Source organism: Cucumis melo, chromosome 5 (assembly GCF_025177605.1).
Source record: "Cucumis melo cultivar AY chromosome 5, USDA_Cmelo_AY_1.0, whole genome shotgun sequence".
Classification (NCBI taxonomy): Eukaryota; Viridiplantae; Streptophyta; class Magnoliopsida; order Cucurbitales; family Cucurbitaceae; genus Cucumis; species Cucumis melo.
Window position 1 is genome coordinate 7,004,799 of NC_066861.1, and position 21,812 is coordinate 7,026,610.

At 35.7% G+C, this 21,812-nt stretch overlaps 1 long non-coding RNA gene across 6 annotated transcripts; it reads left to right on the plus strand.

Annotated features, from left to right (window-relative positions):
• The first annotated feature begins 3,070 nt into the window (after window positions 1–3,070).
• On the plus strand, window positions 3,071–5,735 carry LOC103499486 (uncharacterized). Of its 6 annotated transcripts, none has more exons than XR_001764008.2 (6): window positions 3,071–3,350; window positions 3,478–3,572; window positions 3,770–3,851; window positions 3,929–3,981; window positions 4,157–4,361; window positions 4,436–5,735. It is a non-coding gene; the product is annotated as an uncharacterized LOC103499486 (long non-coding RNA). The 6 variants fall into 6 exon arrangements; XR_001764009.2 differs by having other exon boundaries at window positions 3,482–3,572; XR_007820897.1 differs by lacking the exon at window positions 3,478–3,572 and having other exon boundaries at window positions 4,436–4,506; window positions 5,451–5,735.
• Window positions 5,736–21,812: the final 16,077 nt, after the last annotated feature.

A 21,812-nucleotide genomic window follows, 5' to 3' on the forward strand; every position in this document is an offset into this window, starting at 1 on the left:
TAACAAAAGTGGATATAAACGATCATTTATGCAATATATCCATTCAATTGAATCTCTTCGTATATTAAACCAACCAAACAATTAAAGTTGATCCGGACATCTACCAAAATTTCAACTACTTGAGTAATTCTCATAGACATTGCATCCATTCCATTGACCTCCATAGAAAACTACGATAGGAATAGACATTGTATTATGTAAAAAAGAAAAAAAATAATTAAGTATCTAGTAAGCAATAGATAGATATAGATATACATCTATCATTGAATGAAAGAATAAAATGTACAAATCGATAATAATAAGCACAATGCAAGAATAGACAATCATGCAGTGACATAATATACATTAAATGATCATGTTGACATTGATAAACGATTATTTGACCACGATAAACGATACAATCATATTGAATGCAGTAAACAATCGTGTTGAACTTAGGTACACGATCGTTTGACCATGGCGATCATATTGAATATAGTAAACAATCGTGTTGATATTGGTAAACTTATGCAGCTAATTCAATGTAAATGATCATGAAAAACTTCAAACTATTAAACTACATAATGAAATACAAAATTTTTACAACATATTTAGATTTTCTAAACATTTAAAATGAAAACGAAATTTAGGATTATATAAACGATCTATATAATTCTTAACGAAATTTTATAATTGTCTAAACAATCCTGACAAAAACGATATTTAGAATTCTTACTGAAAACAAACTCATTACAACAATCTTGACACATAAATGTAAATGATTTTGATATTGTCGAAGATGAGGAAGATCAGGAAGAAGAGAAAGAATATTCAAGAGGAAGAATATTGTCGAAGATGAAGAAGAATGTTCAAGAGGAAAAATATCTAAACGAGCACAAAAAATAACTCAGAAAGAAAGTAAACAAATCAGAAAGAAAAAGAAGAGAAAGGATTGAAAATTCATCCCACAACACTGAAATCCAACCAGGGGAAATATGAAATTTATGAACAAATAATTAGGTTTCATGGACTTTTTAATTTATTGCATCTTATAGTTGTGCACCAAAATCATAAGTGATTGGATTGATTTAAATAATAAACTAAAAAATTTTAATAGTATGTTTAAAAAGAGAATACTACTTATCTTCTTCTGCTTCCGATCCGTAGAGTGGTAAGATATTTTCTCAACTCTTTTGATGTTGAGATTATTTTTATAGAACTATCTTAATAAAATTGACACTTCGTAAGGGTTTGTTCTTGTTAGCCATCTTTATTTAGTACTTCGTTTTCTGTGGTAAACATAGTGACATGCATGATTAGGAAATGTGTATCTAATTGAATGACTTTATCATCTAATACGATATTCATAAACTAATTAAAATGAAAGGATTTTTGCTAGTTAATCTTTCATACATCACTCTCTCTCTCGTATCCAATTCCTATGCTAAATGTCTTGAAGATACTCACTTTTAGTGGCCATGTAATCCACCTCATGTTTGCGAAATAGTAGTGACATAGGTGGATTTGTAAGTGTCACACCCCACCCCAAATGTCACTTCCTGCAACCAGATAGGGCATCCCGCCTAGACACCCATTGTGTACCTCACTGGGAGATGACATGATGAATACCTAGTAAACAGAACAACTCACTTCAACTTGTCCCATCACGAAGCCTTTGCCTCGAACATTAGAGACTTACTCACCACAATGGAGAAATATGTCATCATAGGCTTTACTCTATCACTTATCACTCTTGCCTTAATAGAGATTCATTTACTAACGGGTGTAGAATTAATAAACAAAATAAATATAACTTCTTTTATTAACTTAACACTTTACACAAAGTTCACACTTAATAGTTACATTTCTTTTCTCGTAAGGCACAAAAATAAAACTTAAGTTCTGATTCACATGCATTCCTTCATCCATTGAAACGTTGCTCCTTACGGCAAGATATTTAGAGGTATAAGAATCCTATTTTCATCCTTCATCTTGGTCGCATAGAAACCATTTTAGGGACAACCTTCACGACTTTCTTTCCCTTGCTTAGTCCTTTCACACTCACCGTCTTTGGCCTCATCGACCTTGATGAGTCGGACGACCTTTTCTTGATATGAGCTGTAGCCTCTAGCATTAATGAGTGAAGTTCTTACCCACGGACTCCTTAAATGCAAGATAGGATGTCAGGGTTTACTCGTTGTACAAATTTACATAACAACCCAACTTTTCCTCATTTACTTGACTTTTACACCCGACGTTCATTCCTTACTTGGTTTCAATGCCTGACGACTAGAGAAGGGGAAACTTAAAACGTAAGTCGAATACTTAGTGAGTGATGGATTTAGGAAATACCTTTTTGGGGAATACAACAACTTTAATAATAACAACTTAATCTCAAGAACACAAGTATTTCACTGCATCAACACGAATTCTCAATACAATTTACAAACACAGCGAGTGTAATAGTGCCATTGGTTTCAATTTATCAACATTCACCCTTTACCTTTGGGACCTGGGATTTTTCCATCCACATCTAACTGCTTAAACCTGGGATTCACTTCACCAACATTTACCCGCCTAAACTTGGGATTCACTTCCACTACTAGAAAAAAAGACTTTCTTAACGGTAGTGGTTTTTATTTCTTGATTTTTTTGAAAAAACCGTCAAGAAAGGGGTGATTGGAAGGATAAACCATCAAGAATTTTTATGGACGACCAATTTTTAGATTTCTTAACGTTTTTTAAATGTCAAGTAATATGTATTTTTTCTTTACGTTTTACAAAAGATCAAGGATTATCATTAAATCTTGACATTTTTCAAAATGTCAAGAATATTTATAAATTCATATTTCTTGACGTTTTGTAAAAGTCAAGTAATATGTACTTTTCTTGACGTTTTAAAAACGTCAAGTTATATCAATTAAATTCTTGATATTTTAAAACGTCAAGAATTATTATAAAAAGACGGAGGGAATTATTTTCCAAATTTTTTGACGTTTTAAAAACTTCAAAATTTACTAAGTAATTAAAATAAATAAAATATTAAATATTTCATTGATTAAAAAATTAAAATTAAGCCCCAAATTTTCTTTTTGCCTCTCCTACCCATTGTGCATGTCCTACCAAAATTTTTCTTCAATTTCGTGTATCGTTTGCTGTGATTCTGCTGTGTGTCATCACCTATCAACTCGTCTTGCCGAACATCGCTTTGTCGAATGTCTTGCCGAACGTTGCGCCGTTTAGTGGTTGTGGCTGAACGTCGTCTTCCGTCTTTGGCTGTATTGAGTTCGTCGTCCATCTTGCTCGACGATCCATTGTTCTTTGTCGTAGTTCAATCTTGAAGTCTAGAGGCTTGTGAGTGCTAAGCACAAGTGAGCGTCTCTTTGTGTTTTTGTTGTTTGTTTTTATTACCCAAGATCTATGTGGTTTCTATTTGGGGTTTCCACTTTATTTTTGTTTTAAAATCTAGAGTTTGAATGTGCTTAACACTCTATCTAGCAAGATTAAGGACGTTGGCTGTAGATTTGTATCAGTTTGGAACCTATTCAAACACGAACCAACAAATGAAAGCAGTTTTAAAGGGAAATTTGGAAGTGAGTATGGGTGAAATAATTGGTTTCAAAAGTTTATATGTTAATATGTATTTTATGCATTGTAATATGTATTTTATGCATCCTTCTGTTTTTTCTACATAAGTTATGATATAACTTGAAGGGGATGGTTGGAAATTTTGCAGCTTTAGTCTTTTGTCTAGTGCTGTCGACAACTTCTTTGCTCAAATTTGTTGCAGGTCCTAAGTAACATGTTATTGTTTCATTATCTTGTCAATGCCCTTGAAAGAGATTTAGTGCCTCAAAGTCAGATGAACAAAGGTAACCTACTATATCCATAAGTTATGTCCTTGTAATGTGCCAATTGCTTGGTAACTAAGAAGTTTATTTGCCTGCAGAAACCATGAACTGGATTCTCGTTCTGGAATCATTGCTTAATAACATGATTTTGGTATGATGTCAACAGTTTGTTCTTCCGATTTTAGCACTTATTAGTCGTGATTTACATGGTGACTCTATTTATTGTATTGAACTTAAGATGGATTCTTCTTTTTGGTCAAGCAACTTGCTGCTTAAAGCCCCTATTTTGCTTATGTTTAAATTTTATATCTTCTTCGGTGTTCAAGGAAAATGAACTACAAAGGATTAATGAAGGATTGTGTGACTACCCTGTGTGGATTGGGTCAATTTCTTGCTGAATATGACAATGTTGTCCAATCTTCTGAGACTTCTATGGCAAAACAACCTGAAGCTATTCATACTGCTTTGGCCACTGCGTTCCTTCATTTCGGAAGGATAACATATGCTGCCGTGCTGAAACTTATGGGAATCGTAGGTATTTTGGCATTCTAGTCATCCAAGTACTATTTTTCTTTATTATTGATCTTAATGGAGAACTGCCGTAGGTAATGGAGCTTGATTCATCAGAAAAGAATGCGGATATGCAAGGTCACACTACAAGGGCTGATGGTGTGAGGTACTAGTTTCATTATTTTCTTTTCCCTCTAGTGTATTCTCAGGCTTAGATCCAGAAGCTGCAGGGTTAGATCCCAGGCTTAGATCCCATGATAGATATATCAAAATAATTTTGGGTAGGACCAAATTCAAAAAGAACAACATAAAGATAAAAAAATTCTAATGAGGAGAGATCACTATTCAATAGAGAAATCATCATTGTTGTAATGAATTTAGTGATTCGAACATAGTAAAAAGAATGAAATTAAACTAAAAAAGAAGAAAACCAATCCTTAAGTCTTTTAAGCTGAATGGTTCAAGTTCTTCTCCAAGAAACTTTGGCCACTGCGATCTGGCTTGTGAAAGAGTTTTGTCCAACTGTTTCTCAAGATTATGCAACTCTTTTAAGCTGAATGGTTCAAGTTCTTCTACAAGAAAATTCCTTCAAATTTCACACAAAATTAAACCACATATCAAGATAAGTTTTTAAAAAACAAGGTCTTGATTTAACTAATCTAAATCAAATTAACCTATGGAAACGATGAAGAGATTCATATTTCGCTCTCAGCTCTGACACATCCTCTATCTGCATTACCAACATATGCATCATCTGGTAATGATCTTTTGACGGTTTTTTTGTTTCTTTTTTACCTATAATTTCTTTATGAACTTATTCCCTACTTACTCTTAAGTTAACAAAAGTAGCTTTTTATGGGGAAAGAGATTGCATCAGTTGATGTTACTTCTGATTGTTTTCTATCATATATCAGAGGAAGTAAAAGTTTGCATTTGGCTGCCATTCCTTCCCTTCTTACTATATATGTTAGCTCAATTTAGAGGATGTAAAAGTTCCCATTTTTGTGAGTTTGATGGTGGTATACATATTGCGGTTCTTTCATGTTTTACTGACCTGTGCATGTTCGTGAGACTCCACTTTATTGTTGTAATATTATCTACTTCTTGTAGATTGACTCTACTATTGGTAGTACTTATTTTAGCTCATGAATCGGAGATAAAGGATGCGAAATGCAACTTTATTTGAAGCAAAATTTCATCCAAGGTCATTGAGTTTCAAGCTTCTTTAGTCAAGGTCGTGTTTTGAACTAGAATTGTAGTCTTATGATTTTTGGAATAACATAGTTGAACTGGTTTTGTAATTTTGGAATTATCATATTAGGTTGGGTTGATAGAAGTTTGTTTTGTATATGACAATATCGAACAAATATGTAAAGTTTTCGAAATGTTGATACATATATGGTAAAATGTTAATATATGTTAAAGTTTTGGAATTGTCCTCGTGCATATTTATGTTCAAGTTTTGAAACTATATTTAATGAATATCGTCGTTTATCTATATTTATGAAACTGTTGTTGGACCACTATACAGAAAAATGAGAGCATAATATAGGAACAAAAATATAATTGAATTACAATTTTAAAAAAAATTTGGAACATGCTTGACGGTTTTAAAATGTCATAAAGAAGTACATTTTTTACGTTTTTAAAATGTCATAAACAGGTATATTTTTTACGGTTATTCATGTCATAGAAATCAATTTCTTGATAGTTATTAAATGTTATGAATATTCATACTCTTACAATTTTAAACTGCCATGAACACTTATACTTCTGACGGTTTTAAACTGTCATGAATATTCATACTCTTGACAGTTTTAAATTGTCAACGTTTACTATTCTTGACGTTTTTATCAACCGTCAAGAATTTCTACTTTTTTTGACACTGACTTCAATGACGGTTTTAAAACCGTCAAGAATAATAGTTTAAAAATGTCAAGAGAGTCTGTTTTTGTAGTAGTGTTCACTAGCATCGCACGTTAAACTTGGAATTTTCGCTAGCATCTACGATAAACTTGAGATTTCTACCAGCATCTCATAACAATCTCAATCTCAGACTTGAGCTTCTCTTTCACTAGCATCTCATCGCCTAGACTTAGGATTCGTTTTCACCAGCATCTCACATTTCATTCCTTGCCTAGATTTGGGATTCACACTCACTAGCATCTAGCATTAAGAACACAGCTCATCTCAGACCTGAGATTCACTTCCACTAATGTCTTGTATTAAACCTGGGATTTTGGCTAATGTCTTGCGGTAGATTAATTACCACTACTCGTTAGACAACAACAACAACATCAAAGAGAGACATTAGCTCAACAGATTACATTCAACACATAGTATCGATATGGTACAACAAGCATCAAAGAAAGGATTACAAAAGAAGCTTTTCATACAAATAATCATAAAATACTTTCTTTATTTGAAAAGATCATAAATTACGACGCTTTGGTGATAAACAACATGCATTCATTTAGAAAGATTATTCATGAAATCATTCACAAACAAACAACCGTTTATAAGGATCACTCATGACAACACTTAGCCTCGACTCTTTCTCCCTTTGACTTTCAGTTTCCTCTTCTTGCCTACTGCATTCCCTTAACCAAATTTTCGATACTCCAAAATCTCCTCTCAACAACTTAGTAAAATGTTTAGCATTTTTTGGCCCTTTTCTTTTGGTCTTTGGCCCATTTATAGCGACCTTTCAGATTCAAGGGTCACTTCTCTGCTTTACACATGTCACCTTTCCATTTTGTCGGACTATGCAATCAATTCAAACTCGACATGTAGGCCAAACATCAGTTACTGGTAGACACTTTCTTTGAGATGTCAACCTTATCTCCTTGGAAAGCTAAACTTCTTTAAATTGCTCACCTCTCTTCTTAGGAAGCAACATACATTTACTCTTCCATAGAGAGTCGTCTAGTCACCTTAACTGAACACCTACCTCATCGTCGCACTCTTAGGCGTAAGTACTCCTCCCCGCATTGCTACCCTAATCGCCTAGTCCTTAGTGTTAAACACAAGGTTTTTCTTCGCCAGCCATCTCAAGGCGTTACCTACTTCCATACGATGACTCTTGGACTCAAATACTTCTCTTCGCATCACTCTTTCTCCAACTGCATCCTTCTTCGCATAATGCCTAATTAGTCGAAATAGCCTATCTCAACGGAGTTCCTTTTCAACAAGACACCCTTTTGAATTAGGGTCTCACAATAAGATACACACACTTGGAGAGAAATTCATCAAATTTGGAGAAAGTGGAGAAATTTAAAAATTCAATTTTTTTAATTTCTTTATTTTATTTATATATTATATTATATTTATTTTAATAATATATTTCTTCGATATCTGTGTTCTAGTTGTGCCTTGTTTTCAGTTTTTTTATAATTTCTTTATATCTAATTATTTTATTTATAATTATGTTATATTATTTTAATATTATATTCCTCGATATTTGTATTTCGATTGTGTCTTGTTTTCATAACACGTTATTAACATGAGCTCCACTCGTCTCCTTTGTTGAAGGCATGTTTTAAAGTGTTACCATGACAAATCATACGAAATTAGAATTTACAACTCTTCATTAATGGTAGCAATTATTTGCCATGGATTCTTGATGTTGAAATGCATCTTGATGCCATGGATCTCAAAGATATAATTAAAGAAGGAAATGCAACAATCAATCTAGAAAAAGCGAAAGCCAAGGTTTTCGTTTGTCATTATATTCATAAGTATTTGAAATTATAATATTTAACAATAAAAGATCCTCATATCTTGTGGAGTAAATTGAAGGAAAGGTATGATCATTTAAAAGTAGTTCATCGTCCCCAAACTAGTTAAGATTGGATACATTTGAGGCTACAATATTTTAAATAAGCAAGTGTATAAACCCTGAATCCCAAAAAATTTTTCAAGTCTTTTAAGAGAGATGAATATGGGTTGAGGTTAGTAGTTAAGATTCATAGAAAAAAGAAAATTGAAAAGAATTTTCAGTTTCGTTGATGGTTATTAAATCCGGATCATAAAACTCTTAAGACCTCTTAAAACAAGTATAATAGTCTCGACTAAGAAGGAATTTTATTTCAAGAATTAGTTGTAAAGGACATAAGTATCATGGTTCAAGTGACATAATAGGTGCGTCATCATTTGAGAGTTATGATTTAAGTATCATGGTAGCCTAAAACTAAGAAAAAGAATGAAGATTAACAAGGAAAGGAGTAGGCGGCAAAGAAGGCCCATGTCAAGAGAAAGAAGTTTTGTTGGTTTGAAAGTAATAAACATGAAACCGACTTATGTGGAAATCCGAGAACCGGGAGAAAAACCATGATGTTTTTAGTTTTATTATTTTTTGATATTCATACAATAGGTACAAGAGGGAATAAATAGAAAAGTACAAAGAGATAAAAAAGGAAAGAATATTTAGGGTAAATCTTCCAAATGGGCTAAGCCCACTAATTCTAATAATTCTAATACTCCCCCTCAAGTTGGGATGTAAATATCAATGAGTCCCAACTTGCTAACACAAAAATCAAAGTTTGGTCTGAAAAGCCCCTTGGTGAGGACATCAGCAACCTGTCGGCTCGAAGGGATGTACGAAATGCATATCTCCCACTATCAAGTCTTTCTTTGATGAAATGTCAATCAATCTTAACATGTTTAGTTCTATCATGCTGAACTGGATTGTAAGAAATACTAATAGCAGCTTTATTATCACAAAAGATCTTCAATGGAGTCTCACATTCTTGATGAAGATTAGACAGGACTTTCTCGAGCCAAATTTTCTCACATATTTCCAAACTCATAGCTCTATATTCGGCCTTAGCACTACTCCTGGCCACAACACTTTGCTTCTTACTCTAAGTTACAAGATTGTCCCAAACAAAGGTACAATAACCGGAGGTAGACTTTCTGTCAACAACAGATCCTGTTCAATCCGAGTCAGTATATGCCTCAATGGTCTTTTTGTCTGTCTTTCTAAACATCAACCCTTTAACAGGTGCTGTTTTTAAGTATCTTAGAATTCTTTTGATAGCTTCCAAGTGTTCCTCATAGGGAGTCTGCATAAACTGGCTGACAGCACTCACAACAAATGAAAAATCAGAACAAGTATGAGATAAGTAAATCAATTTACCCACGAGGCGCTGATATCCTAGTTTACAGTTGAATTCAATAGGAGTGCCAGCAGGACAACATCGTAACATACCTGTTTCGGTTAGTAGATCAAGGGTGTATTTTCTCTGAGACACGGAGATGCCTTCTTTAGATCGGCCACCTCCATCCCAAGAAAATATTTCAGATTTCCCAAATCCTTGATTTCAAATTCATTACCCATTCTCTACTTAAGTTGACTGATTTCTGCCTGATCATCTATAGATAAAACGATGTCATCCACATAAACTATCAGAACTGCAATCTTCTCTGTCTCGAAAACTTTTGTAAATAAAGTGTGATCAGAGTGTCCCTGACTGTATCCTTGGGACTTGACAAAAGTAGTGAATCTGTCAAGTTGTGCTCTAGGTGACTGTTTCAGACCATATAAGGATTTATGGAGTTTACAAACCTATTGACCAAACTGGGCTTCAAAGCCAGGCGGAGGGCTCATGTAGACCTCCTCTACTAGATCTCCATTCAAAAAAGAATTTTTAACATCCAGCTGATATAGAGGCCAATCTTTGTTTACAGCAACAAAAAGAAGGACTCTGACAGTATTCAACTTAGCAATAGGAGAAAAAGTTTATGAATAATCAACACCATAGGTCTGAGTAAATCCTTTTGCAACTAACCTTGCCTTGTGTCTGTCAAGTGTTCCATCTGCTTTGTATTTGAGAGTGAATACCCATTTGCATCCCACATGATTGTGTCCCCTAGGTAGAGCACAGATCTCCCAAATGTTATTCTTTTCAAGAGCTTTCCTCACTTCCATGACAACATTCTTCCATTTAGGGCACTCTAAAGCAATATGAATATTTTTTGGTATTGTGATTGAGTCAAGGCTGGTAGTAAAAGATCTGAACTGTGGTGAGAGATTCTCGTATGACACATAATTAGATATGGACTGCTTTGTACAAGACCTAGTACCTTTTCTCAATGCAATAGGAAGATCAAGAGAAGGATCATACTTGTCGAGTTTCCCTGTATGAGCCTTTGCAGCTTCATTGTTACTGGTTTCTGTTCTGACCTCAGTCTCATCACCACTGTTCTTTTCTTCCATATTTTCAAGAACAACAATATCAAACCTGTCATTCTCATTCATTGTATTATCAGTGCAAGGTTCAGTAGAGTTTTCCATACCTTGATTCAAGGAGGTTTGGAGTCTTGGACTAGAGCCGGTGGCTGACTGGTAGGGGACCTGACTTCCTTTATGAGATTCCTCCTGTAATATATTTTCCAAGGAACTTGATTTGTAGGTAGGATTATAGGGTGAGGATTAATGTCAGACACGGTACTAGGAGTAGGTTCAATAAATTCAAAGGTACTATTAGACTCTTCACTCACACTCTCCCCCTGAAGATGGCTAATGAGAAAATAGGGTCGGTCCTCACAGAAAGTAACATCCATAGTGACAAAGTATTTCCTGGACGACGAGTGAAAACATTTATAACCATGCTGGTGAGGGGGATACCCAACAAACACACAAGCCTGAGCCCGAGGGAAAAATTTGGTCTGATTAGGGCCAAAACTATGGACATAAGCAGTACACCCAAACACACGAAGAGGAACCTCTGAAACGAGACAAGTAGAGGGGTAAAACTCCTTAAGACATTCTAAGGGAGTCTGGAGGTGGAGGATACGAGTAGGCATTCTATTAATTAAATGAGCTGTTGTAAGAATAACATCTCCCCATAGGTATGAAGGAAGGAAAGTGGAAAGCATAAAGGAACGGGCTACTTCTAGAAGGTGACGATTTTTTCGCTCGACCACTCTATTTTGTTGAGGAGTGTAGATGCATGAGTTTTGGTGAACAATCCTCTTAGAGGCTAGAAATTCACTAAGGTTATGGTTTTGGAATTTTTGACTGTTATCACTCCGAAGAATAGCAATTTTTTTATGGAATTGTGTTTCAATGGTGTGATAGAAGTTTTGGAAAATAGCAGAAACCTAAAATTTATCGGTGATAAGGTAGACATAGGTAAGACGGGTATGATCATCAATGAAGGTTACAAACCCCCTTTTCCCAGATGAGGCGGTGAACTTGGAGGGACCCTAAACGTCACTGTGGATAAGGGTAAACGGTTGTATGGGTTTATATGGTTGTGAGGGAAAAGAAACACGATGTTGTTTTGTCCGAATGCACACATCACAAGATAACGAGGAGACATCTATTTTAACAAAGAGATGAGGACACAAATATTTCATATACGTAAAGTTCGGATGACCTAACCGAAAATGCCACAATATAAAGTCATGTTCAGAGGTGCTAAAATAGGAAGACAGTAAACTAGTCGTAGAGATACTACTACCGGAGGTATCATCATTAAGGACGTAAAGTCCCCTGCTATGCCGGGCAGTGACAATCGTCCTCCCCGAATTCAAGTTCTGAAAGCAAACAGACTCAGGTAAGAAAGTAGCTTTACAGTGCAACTCACGGGTGATCTAACTGATAGATAATAAATTGTAAGAAAGCTTAGGCACATGCAAAACATTCTGTAGGGAGAAACCGTTAAAGAGGACTATTTGTCCTTTCCCAGCAATTGAGGCTAAAGAGCCATTGGCTATCCGGATTTTCTCATTACCGACACAGGAGGTATAAGAGAGTAAGTGCTCCAAGAAACCTGTCAAGTGATCTGTGGCCCCCGAGTCCAAAATTCAGGAATTCGTCCCATCAACACTAATAAGGCCAAGGGACTGAGACATACCTGATTGAGCAATGACGCTTAGAGTAGGAGAGTTGGTCTGATTAGCAGTAGGGCCAATGGGCTGAGAGGTGCTAGCAGTCTCCCTAACATCGATAGGCCCTAAGTTCTGTTGCTCGTTGGAGGAGCATTTGTTACCTCTTAGGGGCTGACCGTGGATTTTCCAACACTGATCCTTGGTATGTCATTGTTTCTTGCTGTGCTCACAAACAAGAATTAGTTTCCCATTATCATGGGTCAAGGATTGAGCACTAAAGGCAACATAGTTAGTTATATAATTTGAAGGCACGTTAGGAAGCGAAATTACCAAGTTCTTAGAATACGTCGGTAGATCGATCTGTGCCAAGGATGTACTAACTTCAAAAACAGCTCTCCTATAGGTTTGATTAATCCTGATACCACAAACATATGGCTGTCCATAACCGGAGGGTGCCGATGACTCACCCGCTTCAATCCTCGATCTATTATGGTGTTGGTTAGCCCTGTTCCTATAGAAGAAAGGTTACTATAAAGGGTCGATAGACAGATTTGTACTGCTGTACAAATTTGCACTATTGTACAGATTTGAGAATTTTGAAGGTTGCTGTCCTGTGGTGATGGACAATGCGTGCAACAACAGATGACAGGAAGAGTGAGACGGTTGGACAGGCCATGACAAATAAAAGCGGATGGGATGGGTGGTGAGATTAACGGACAGTGGCGCGTGGGCCCACGCGTCCGACAGAGACGGCTTGTAAAGTGGTTTTTGGTCGGAAGGTTGCATAGACGACGGTGAGGGTTGGCCTATTGGATAGATCGGTGGCGTCTGAATTCGTTGGAATAGTTTTTCCATGGTGGTGTCCACGGCGGTGGCGACGGTGGTAGTGGCGGTGATGGCGGTGGTAGTGGTGGCGGCTGTTTTGGTCTGAGTGATTCCTAAAATTTTTTCTAGGATTTTGTTATTGCTTTGCTCTGATACCATTGAAAGCAATAAACACGAAACCTTCTTACATGAAAACCTGAGAACTGGATGAAAAACCACGATGTTTTTAGTTTTATTATTTTCTGATATTCATACAATAGGTATAAGAGGGAATAAATAGAAAAGTACAAAGAGATAAAAAAGGAAAGAATATTTAAGGTAAATCTTCCCAATGGGCTAAGCCCACTAATTCTAATAATTCTAACAGGTATTAAGCATGAGGTGTATAACATGCAAAGCCTTTGATTTATGCAAGTAGGAGGTATAGGATGACCAAGTAGGTGGTTGATAACTTGTAGAAATACAAGTTATTATAGCCTTTTAGGTAGAATAATGGGACCAGAATGTGTAGTAAGTATGTCAAAATGAGTAGCTTATCAAGATAGTAATAGAATCCATTAATGTTATTGTAGATGATCATAGCAAAATGTCCAAGAGTAGTTTCGATGAAGAAGATGGGCTTTTCTGGGTTACAAAGTCTCAAACTACCAGACCTTCTATTTTAGAATATTACTCCTTAACTGAAGATAACTCGTCTCATCGACCTAGTGAAGACATCGTATCCATTCCAGCAGCTGTCACCTCAGTTGGTCATCCTGAAATCAGCTTTAGTGAATGTTCAGTATTTTACTACCAATAAACAATGGAGCACTTCTCTCAGAATGATCATACTGATGACACTAACTCTGTTGAGTCCTCCATGCAGAAATTGATGCCCTCCACTCATGTAGCTAAGAATCATCCTCCCAGTGCCATTATTAGGGATGTCTGAAGTGGTATTACCACACGAAAGAAGGAAATAAGAGACTATGCGAAAATGGATTCAAATGTGTCTTGTACCTCTACCATGGAACCCACTACCATTAGTGCTACTCTTACCGATGATCATTGGATCTTGGCGATGCAGGAAGAACTTCTGAAATTTGAGGGAAATCAAGTCTGGGATCTTATTCCTAAACCACCACACGCAAATATCATGGGACAAAATGGATCTTAAAAAACAAAACTGATGAACAGAGACGAGTGATTCGCAATAAAGCTTGATTAGTTGCTCAAGTGTATTCTCAAATTAAGTGCCTTGACTTTGGGGAGACATTTGCTCTAGTTTTCAGACTTGAAGCCATACGACTACTGTTGAGTTTTGCATGTTTCAGAAGATTCAAACTCTTCCAAATGGGTGTGAAAAGTACATTTCTGAATGGAAATTTGTTTGAAGAAGTTTATGTTGCACAACCCAAAGGTTTTATTGATCTAGTTCATCGTGACCATGTTTATAAATTATGAAAGGCATTGTACGGTCTCAAACAAGCACCCTAAGCATGGTTTGAGAGGCTCTCTACATATCTATTATAACAAGGGTACAATAGAGGTGGTGCCAATCAAACCATGTTTATCTATCGCCAAGGCTCTGAGTTTCTAATTGTCCAGATCTATGTCAATGACATTATATTCGGTGGTACATCCTCAACATGTGTTGAGAATTTTGTTAGTCAAATGAAGGCATAATTTGAAATGAGTATGGTTGGAGAACTTGCTTTCTTTTTGGGATTTTAATTACCTCAAGGGGCGACAGGTATTTTCTTTTCCTAGAAGAAATATGCTAGAAATTTGATCTTTAAATTTGGTGTGGACAAGGCCAAAGCCAAATGTACACCAGTAGCTGCTCACCTTAAAATGACAAAGGATACCACTGGCAAAAAGGTTGATCCAAGTTGGTATCGAAGCATCACCTGTAGTCTATTCTATTTAATTGCCAGTAAGCCAGATATTGCATTTGCTATAGGAGTCTGTGCTAGTTATCAGGCCGACGCTCGAACGTATCATGTTCATAGTGCCAAGCGCATCATGAAGTATATAACAAGTATGATTAATTATGGTCTTTGGTATACCTTTGATACAATTGTTGTCCTTATAGGCTACTGTGATGCAAATTGAGTTGGGTGCTCAGATCATCGTAAGAGTACTTCTGGAGGTTGTTTTTTCTTGGCAACAACTTAGCTGCCTGGTTCAGCAAGAAATAGAACAGTGTGTCTTTATCAACCGTAAAAGCTGAGTATATTGCTGCCGGTTGTAGTTACTCATAACTCTTCTAGATGAAACAAATGTTGGAAGAATATGGTATATCTCACTCCTCCATGGTTTTCTACTGTGACAACATGAGTGTCATAAACATCTTTAAAAATACAGTCCAACACAATCGTACCAAGCACATCAATATTCATGACCATTTTATTGTGACCTGGTTCAAGATAAGATCATTTGACTCGAGCATTATTGAAGTTCTCTACAACTTGTCGATATATTTACAAAACCATTGGATGCATCAATCTTCGAAGGTCTAAGGGCTGAAATTGGTGTTTGTCAATACCCAAAATAGCAATTAATGGGTTGGGGGTCTAATAATTCAAAAGGCCCGTTTTATGTTATTGGGTGTAATAGTTGTAATCCAAGGCCAATCTGGTTATCTGTCACTTAAGTCATAAATTTAAATTTTGTTGGATTCTGTGCCATCAGTTGTAAAACTTTTCGTATTCCGTGATCATCTTTAGTTAGTTGGCATCTCTTTCTACTGCTTCATCTTTCATTCTTGTACATGTATAGTTACATGAGTCTGCATACAATGGTTGTTGCCACTCATTTCAAATCCTATCAGTCTATTTCTGTTCCTTCTATTTATTGTTCTTCTATGGCTATTGATTCATCTTCCACGGCTCCATCTCCTCTCAAGAATGCGTTATATGCTAAAGGTAAGAGTTACAAAAGTATTTCGCTGTGCCGTTCGTTCAAGAAAGTTTGTCGTTCTGATGTAACTAATGATTCCAATCTCTATATTCCCTTGGCCAGTCTTATTCAGAGTGTACATGCAGGTACTTCTTCTGGCCATTTGCTTCTTCTTCCATTCCAAGGTCTAGGGTTTTCATTGCAACAGTAATTTTAGATCCAGATTCCACTTCCTCGGATGGTGATGACTCAATCGTTCTCTCGCAGCTACTTCAGCTATTCAAGATAGGGGATCGATTTAGTCCTTCGTCTACTTCGGCCCCAGCTGCACAGGGTACATGTTCATCACCTCGTGACATTTCTCCTCCTCAAAATGTTCCTCCTTAAACTGCAAATCGTGGTAAGTCTTCTATTTCTTAAGCCTCATATCCTGTTACCCCATCGTCTCCTCAATTTCCAAAAGAGTTATATGAAACTGATGAAGATGAGTCGGGTGAAGATACTGATGAGGACTATGTTCCAGAATCTGAGAAAACCCATGTTCCAAAAGAATCCATTGTCCCAGTGGATGACCCTACTCTGTCTCGTGACAACCGAACGCCTAAGCCTCAAATCAATTGAGGTTCTTGCAGACTCTACTGGTCCTTTGTTGCCTCAGGGTCATGTTGATTCTTTCTCCTAGAGACCTCGACGACCTCTAGTCAGACGGCAACAAGTTGTCTCCACCAAGGCAGATTGTCAAAAGATACCTCTCAATGTTCCCTCCGTGCCAATTGATGGTGTGTTTTTCTAACTCGAGGAAGGAGCTTACAAGTGGAATTATGTTGTTCGGTGTCGTATTATGGATGAATCCAACATCTCTGACTAGCACCAGTCCTGTCTTACCATCCTTGACCTGATTCATAATGCCGGCTTGATTTGCACTGTCACTGAGGTGGGTCCCTCTTATCCGCGGTTGATCTAAGAGTTGGTTGTGAATTTATCATTCGATTTCAATGATCTTAGTGCTGATGAATTCCACAAGGTCCATATCCGAGGTGTATGCTTTACTATTTCTCATGAATTACTTAATGAGTTTATGGGAATCATTCTGCCTGTTGATTACTCTATTTCCTACCCCACTCTGAGCGTCTGGCTGAAGAGCTTACTGGTGGAACAGTGCCTACCTGGCCAGTGTATGGACAGCTTCTTGTTGCGTCATTGACAATTAAGTATGCCATCTTACATTACATAGGTATTGCTAATAGGATTTTGTCCACTCATGCATCCACGATTTCTACTTCTTTAGGACACTTTATATATCTCGTTAGCACTGGGGTCAAAGTGAACGTGGGGGAATTTGTTTTCAATCATTTGCTGTGACATGTCGATATGTTTGCCATTCACATTCCTATCTATTTTCCAAGACTTCTGAGTGGTTTTCTTTTGTCTCAACACCCAACCACATTGGCTCTCATCGATGTTGTTGGAACTGCACCAAGAGTTATTTCCTTGAGCATATGTTTGTTTCAAGGCTCTCACATTCCTGATGTTTCTACGAATTTTGATTCTGCATTTAGGGGTTCCAGGGGTCTGCTTGTCGCAAGTCCTGGTGTTGGCCATCATGCTGTGGTTCCTATAGTCTTGGCCAATCGATTGCTGCAGGCATTGATTGCTGGTGTTGGTCAAATTGCTGAGTCCTATTCTTGCTTCGCCTTCTGACCCTCAAGATTGACTTTATTTATGCATCAAGCAAGGGAGAGTTGTTTTGGCTTTGTCTATTTTTGCTTTTATTTGATATGGGTATTTTTTGATCTGAACTTCTGCTGTTTGGGGTGTTAGTCTTCTGTTTTAGTTTCAGCTGCTTTTAGACTTTATTGATGGATGGTTGGTTTTGTATCTCTGTACTTATTAAATGAAGCCATTATTTTGATTGCTACATGGGCTATGTGTTTAGTGTAATATTTCTTGCTGTTTTGGTTTCGTTGATGGCTGTTGAAGTGGTATGTTTTGTTTGGTAGCATGATTGTTTGGCAGTTCCACGAATATGTTAGATGATATGTACTTGTCTATAAAAATAAAAGTAGGTGATCTTAAGGAGGAGTTTGTTAGTAAATGGTTGCATCTATTTTATTTCAGCACGTTCATTTTATTTAATTCAATATTGATTATTTGGAATTAGTTAAAGAATTGGTTAAGATTTACCCTTCAAGGATGGTCTCACAAGTGGTTAGGATTTATGCCTTATATATTGGTAAAATCTTAAGTGGGAAAGCGTGTGGTTTTGAAGCCAGCATATAAGCCTTTAACGATAAGTTTTTCTTGGTGAATTTTTATGGAGAATAATAAGAAAAACTGATAGAAGAAATCTTCAAGTGGTTTGGGCTTGAGTTGAATACATTATCATTAGTGTAGAATTTAAGGGGAGATATTCTGACCTTTTTACGTGTTATGATTATTATCTTATTACATAGTTAGTTATGATGAACTAGTTTTAGGACAACATATTGATAAATATAATAGAGTGTTGTTCCTCCAGTCATAACCATGTATTGGACCTTTATTGTATTTATAATATATACAATCTTCTATCTTGGGAAAATGGCCCCCTAGATGTTGATGTGTAATCATTGAACTGGGTTAACAAATGTTGATGTATTGTTTGTTTCCTCTCTTGTTACTCTAGTTTCATTGTTTGTGCACAACTGTGGTTACAACTATTATATATAACTAAGAATCGTTCATTTCTAAGGATTGATACAAAAATCATCTGAAACATAAATGATCCAAATTCGTGTTTTATGCTAACCTCTAATTTTCTTCTGAAATTAATCCTAGTTCTAGTCATGTTTTGCTCTTAATTTCTTCATGAAAGTTATAGGAACTTTAATAAGCTTTCCAATCAAGTAGAGCTTCTAACTCAATCTGTACACTCCGGGATACTAAAAACACAGAGACTTCACTAATTCGCCTTAACATTTGTGACCTATTTTCCTCTTCGAAAATCATTAACTTAACATCAGAATTTGCTCAGACTTGCTTCACAAAAATTGTTAGAAAAGGAGTAAAATTTCAAACGAAATAAACCTCTTTTAATTATTCTTGTGTAGCCCAAACCAATTTAAAAACCAGAGATGTGCATAATACCTTAAGCTTCTACCATGGCTTCCTCTTCTTCAAGCTTTCTTGATTTGTTTCAACCTCAAAATCACAACCATTTCCTTCTTCTTCTTCCTTAAGTTCCCCCTTCAGCGTCCTTTGAAACTTTTGTGGAAAACGATGGAGAAATGAATGAGGAATCGAAGTTGGCAGAGGATACATAAGAGAAGAACAAATGCACTGAAAGAAAGCTCTCCCTTTTCCACTTTTCTCTTTTAATTCTTTCCTTTTTATCCTTTAATTACTTAACATATATATATATACACACACACATATATATATACACAAACACATCTTCTTTTTCCTTTTTTTTTTTTTTGTTTTCAATTAATAAATTTCAAAATTATTAAAACAACTTCAACGTAATGCTTTGCCATTTTTCTTCAACAAATAAACAACTTTAATTCAACTTCCTACAATATATGACAATAGCAAAAAAAATCCAAGGACAAATCTCAGGTTTACCTAAATAAACCCACAAGGTAGGTTGTGACATGCCAAGGAATTTAAGATAATGACACTTATCTCTGAGGAACATTGTTAGGGGTTGTGACAAAGTGATTACAATTTTAATTATTTAGAATCAATTCAAAATTGTTGTTATGCAGAAAAATATTATTGGTACAGACATGATGGAAAAGACATTTTATACTTTTCGTATACTTTATATGTTCATGCAGTAGCAATATTGACATAAAGGTTTTACAATATTTTTTTGTTGTCGAACAAAATAACAAGTTGTTGATGGAAAACCATGAATCCAAACCAACTAGAACAAAATCATTCCTTAAAGTGAATGTTGTGAATTTTAATCATGGACGGGATCGTGGTCGTGGTCAAGGTATATACCATGGTAGAGGAAGAGATAATTATTATTATTGTGGTGGTCGTTCTAATAATCTAAATTTCAAAAGAACCACACAAAATGATGGTCATAAAGTCTGCAAAAGTAAAATAGAGATTTTACTTAAAAGTTGTTACCAAAGTTAAAAACAAGGTTGATAACTAAAGGAACAATGAGAGAAAAATTAGCACAATAACTTTGATAACCTAGTTAGGTGAGTATCACATACGTCTGGAAAGTTTTTACACTTAGATGAAGAGATTAATTTATTAAGATTCAAATGAGTACAAGTTTGTAAGAATGCTAAAATCAATACGATACACACAACATAATATTAAATATCAATCTAGATCTTCATATGATGTTCCCCTAGATTGGTACTTTTAATAACATTTGTATTACTAGATATTAGGCTCCCCTTGACATTCAAATTTGAATCTTTCGAAGATATCACGCTCTCCATGATATTGATAATTGAATCTTCATATATTAGGCTCCTTCTAACATTGATTATTGAATCTTTCAATTGACAAAGTCTTCCTTAATCTCTTATCTGTTTTTTTTATTGATCGACCTTTTTTAAGATTAAAGTGTTGAACGCTACATGTAAAAAACTTGTCAATTAAAGGTAGCACTTACCTCACAATTGAATATCTTAAATGAGTTTTATCTACAATTTGTTTCTCCTTTTCCTTCTTCGATAAATTCTTGAAAGAGTTAATCATCTATTTATATACAAAGTTTGCTACAATTAAGAAGTGATTGCTTGTTGGTTATGTGCATATGCAATAGCTCGTATGTATGTCATGTTAAGGCTCTAATTGATCGACTATAATAGGTTATGCGATAAAAGATGCAGTCCTATTCATTCGTTGGAAAACTTCGAATTATATGCATGTAATACAAGTTTTCATCTCTATCGCCCAGTTTTAAGAGAAGAAAAGTTTCCTTGTAAGTCCATGGTCGAACATAGGGAATTAATGTTCCTAATGGTCTTATCATGCAACTAAACTCATGTGGTATAAGTTGAGCATGGCGATGGGATGAGATGGGAATTGAACTCAGTTTGTAGGCACGATATGAAGGACATGCTTAATTAACTAATCACAATGAATTGTGCATTAATGGTTCAAGGCAATACAAAACATGTATTAACTTTAAAATTAAGGTGAGCGACCTTTCGTTGCCTTCACCATACTTACTAGTCTTTTGGGATCCAAATACTTAAAGTTAAGTTATGATTTATATCTAATTAGCTTGTATGTATTATAAGTAACTTATCCTTAATTAAGGAGAGTAACCTCTCGATGCTTTCGTCGCACATGTTAACATCTCTGCAACCTGTGTGAAGGAGAAATTCGGTAATAAGATTACATTGCTACAATCTCCTTATCGCGTGCTTAGTTAACTACGTGCTTTCACTTGTCAGGTGGTTGTAATCAAAACCATTGTGTTTCTCTTGAATACACAATGCATTAACATTCACGTTTAATTAAGCAAAACTTATAAAACATACAGTCAAATTCTCTAATATTAAAAATACATTCCATTACTCATGAATTAATTAAACGGATTAAACATCAATAGTAGAAGGAAAATGGAAGAATGATAAAAGAAATGCATTACTATTATAACATATCTTTAGGCCTTCGGCCATAGGGTACATATAACAAAGCAATACAATATAAATAGAAAATGGAATACAAAGAAGTGTGCCAAGCCTCATAGTATGATTTCTCGTACTCCTTGGCTTTAATTTTTGCCTAATCGTGAGGGAAAAATGGTAGGAGAAGAACTCTCTATTTCTTTTTGTTCTAAGCTCTCACCTAAAACTCAAGCGAGAAGGAATTGAAGATTAAGAACTTGCTCTCCAGCCAAAGATTGCATACTCAATTCTGAAGTAGAGGCTTCTATTTATATGTGAGGGATGATGTTGGTAAGACATCCTC